Here is a 3,822-nt window from a genome sequence, read left to right on the forward strand (position 1 = left end):
TCTAGCAGGGACAGTACAGGTGATACCTGTTGTGTAGGGAGAGTTATCAGTCTAGAAGGGACAGGACAGGTGATACCTGTTGTGTGGGGAGAGTTATCAGTCTAGCAGGGACAGGACAGGTGATACCTGTTAATAATGAGTTTTGTTTAGTCAATTCCAAGGAAGCCTGCTTGTGTTCATACTGCAGAGGTGATTCCAAGGAAGCCTGTCTGTGGTCAGTGTGCAGAGGTGATTCCAAGGAAGCCTGTCTGTGGTCAGTCTGCAGAGGTGATTCCAAGGAAGCCTGTCTGTGGTCAGTCTGCAGAGGTGATTCCAAGGAAGCCTGTCTGTGGTCAGTCTGCAGAGCTTTCACAGGCCAACTCTAGCTCAGAGTGAAGGTATGGCACATCGGCAGCTGTACTGGGTCCTCTAGTGGAGTTTAGCCAAGGCAAGGTGTCTAGCCTGATGCCTGATGCCAGAACGGCCCCTCCTCGCGTCGCTCTGTGTCAGTCTGTCGACCGGCCCAGCCGTTGGTCTTATCTGCAGCTGCCATGTTCAGTTTACAGGGCATGAGGGGCAGGGGGAGTAGGAGGAGGAGGAGGAGGAGGGGGGGGGGGGGGGGGGGGGGGGTTGGAGAGAGGGAGAGAGAGAGGGAGAGAGAGAGCGAGAGAGGGACAGAGAGAGACAGAGGGATGGAGGGAGGGAGAGCGGGAAGGAGAGAGAGGGAGAGAGCGAGAGACGGAGAAAGAGAGAGAGACTTGTGTTCTGCCGCAGAAATGTCTCCCTTTCTGCTCAGTGAGCACATTGAGGCTGACAGGTAGCTATCCCCACAGCGGGCTGGAAGCAGATGGCTGGGGACACAGCTCTCATCAGCAGAACAACAGGAGCTCAGGCAGGCAGGCATCTCCCTCTCGCTCTCTCTCCATCTCTCTTCCTCTCTCCAATATACTCAATTCAATTCAAAGGGGCGTTATTGGCATGGGAAAAATACATTTACATCGCCAAAGCAATTGAAATAAACAACAAACAAAAGTGAAATAAAGAAATTTAACATTAACAAAAAAATTGTAGAAATAGAAGTTAAACATTGCACTTAAAAAGCTTTAAATAGATAAAGATATTTCAAGTGTTATATTAGCAGCTGTGTACAGTGCAACGTGTAAATAGTTGTAGTAGGAACATTATGGGAAGATAAATAAACAGATAAATATTGGTGGTATTTACAATGTTGTTTGTGTTCCTCTGGTTGCCCTTTTCTCTTGGCAACGGGCCACAAATGTTGCTGCAGTGATTGCACATTGCGGTATTTGTGTGATCTGTGGGAAATATGTGTCTCTAATATGGTCTTACATTTGGCAGGAGGTTAGGAAGTGCAGCTCCGTTTCCACCTCATTTTGTGGGCAGTGTGCACATAGCCGGTCTTCTCTTGAGAGCCATGTCTGCCTGCGACGACCTTTCTCAATAGCAAGGCTATGCTCACTGAGTCTGTACATAGTCAAAGCTTTCCTTAAGTTTGGATCAGTCACAGTGGTCAGGTATTCTGCCACTGTGTACTCTCTGATTAGGGCCAGATAGCATTCTAGTTTGCTCTGTGTTTTGGTTGATTCTTTCCAGTGTGTCAAATAGTTATCTTTTTGCTTTCTCATGATTTGGTTGGGTTTATATGTTCTGCTGTCCTGGGGCTCTGTTTGTGTTTGTGATACTCTCTCTGTCTAGCTCTCACTCTCCCTCTCTTTTGTGCTCTCTCTCCCTCCCCTCCTCTCTCTCTCTCCCTCCCCTCCTCTCTCTCTCTCCCTCCCCTCCTCTCTCTCCCTCCCCTCCTCTCTTTCTCCCTCCCCTCCCCTCTCTCTCTCTCCCTCCCCTCCTCTCTCTCTCCCTCCCCTCCTCTCTCTCTCCCTCCCCTCCTCTCTTTCTCCCTCCCCTCCCCTCTCTCTCTCTCTCTCCCCCTGCCCTCCTCTCTCTTCCTCCCCTCCTCTCTCTCTCCCTCCCCTTCTCTCTCTCTCCCTCCATCTCCCACGCTCTCTCTCTCTCTCTCTCTCTCTCTCTCTCTCTCTCTCTCTCTCTCTCTCTCTCTCTCTCTCTCTCTCTCTCTCTCTCTCTCTCTCTCTCTCTCTCTCACACACACACACACACTCCTGGTTTCTAAAGAGTAGCCTGGGGATATGCTGTTGTTCATTGATGTCTCTGTATCCCTGAGGATGTACAGGGACTCCTGATCAGTAGTAGCATTGTATCGGATTATTTATGAGTGACAGATAACTAACGTGGATAAAAAAAATCGTAGAACTAGCAGAAAAATAGAGGGAAAAACACATTTTCCAATGACCCTTTGTAACTTTTCTAATGTGAATGGCACAGTGAGAAACAATGAGAAAACACTTTACAGACTAGATGCAAAAAGACATACAGTAACCAAAGCCTATAATTATAATATAGGCTTTAATTATAATAATTTTCATGTAGCCTTCACGAAACCTGTGAGTGACGGGCTAGTAATGTTAACAGCAAACAATCCAGTTTACTTCAGTAACAGAAGACATGATGCCTTACAAGTGTATATTGTCTCTTACGGAACAGTACCACTTGTATACAACAACACATATGGAATACAGTTGTGTGACGATCTCAGAAACCCAGAACTATGTGTCGGCTACTCGTTACGTCCATCTGTCCATGAGAGATTAACATTAAAGGGCTAGTTAGTTCAGTTTATTAAAAGGCTAGTTATTTTCCCTAAAGGACTAGTTAGTTCACCTAAAGGGCTAGTTAGTTCACCTAAAGGGCTAGTTAGTTCAGTTTATTAAAAGGCTAGTTATTTTCCCTAAAGTTCACCTAAAGGGCTAGTTAGTTCAGTTTATTAAAAGGCTAGTTATTTTCCCTAAAGTTCACCTAAAGGGCTAGTTAGTTCACCTAAAGGGCTAGTTAGTTCACTTCATTTAAGGGCTAGTTAGTTCACCTAAGGGCTAGTTAGTTCACCTAAAGGGCTAGTTAGTTCACTTCATTTAAGGGCTAGTTAGTTCACCTAAGGGCTAGTTAGTTCACCTAAAGGGCTAGTTAGTTCACTTCATTTAAGGGCTAGTTAGTTCACCTAAGGGCTAGTTAGTTCACCTAAAGGGCTAGTTAGTTCACTTGATTAAAGGGCTAGTTAGTTCACTTTACTAAAGGGCTAGATAGTTCACCTAAAGGGCTAGTTAGTTCACCTAAAGGGCTAGTTAGTTCACCTAAAGGGCTAGTTAGTTCAATTTATTAAAGGGCTAGTTAGTTCACTTTATTAAAGAGCTAGTTAGTTCACTTTATTAAAGGGCTAGTTAGTTCACTTTGTATAATGTCATACTCTGCTATAATGTGATACCCTGCTATAACCTGCTATAATCCTATACTCGTATTTGTCGCCAAAGCATAAATTGGAGAAAAAACAACACCTCTAACCAGGGCCATAACCATGGTCTGAGATTTAGGGAAGTCTGGGCAGGGGAAAGGGGACAGGGGACAGTCTGGACAGGGGACAAGGGACAAGGGACAGGGGACAGTCTGGACAGGGGACAGTCTGGACAGGGGACAGTCTGGACAGGGGACAGTCTGGGCAGGGGAAAGGGGACAGGGGACAGTCTGGGCAGGGGAAAGGGGACAGGGGACAGTCTGGACAGGGGACAGGGGACAGTCCGGGCAGGGGACAGTCTGGGCAGGGGAAATGGGACAGTGGACAGTCTGGACAAGGGACAGTCTGGACAGGGGACAAGGGACGGGGGACAGTCTGGACAGGGGACAATCTGGACAGGGGCCAAGGGACAGTCTGGACAGGGGACAGTCTGGACAGGGGACAAGGGACAGTCTGGACAGGGG

Source organism: Salvelinus alpinus, chromosome 20 (genome assembly GCF_045679555.1).
Source record: "Salvelinus alpinus chromosome 20, SLU_Salpinus.1, whole genome shotgun sequence".
Lineage (NCBI taxonomy): Eukaryota > Metazoa > Chordata > Actinopteri > Salmoniformes > Salmonidae > Salvelinus > Salvelinus alpinus.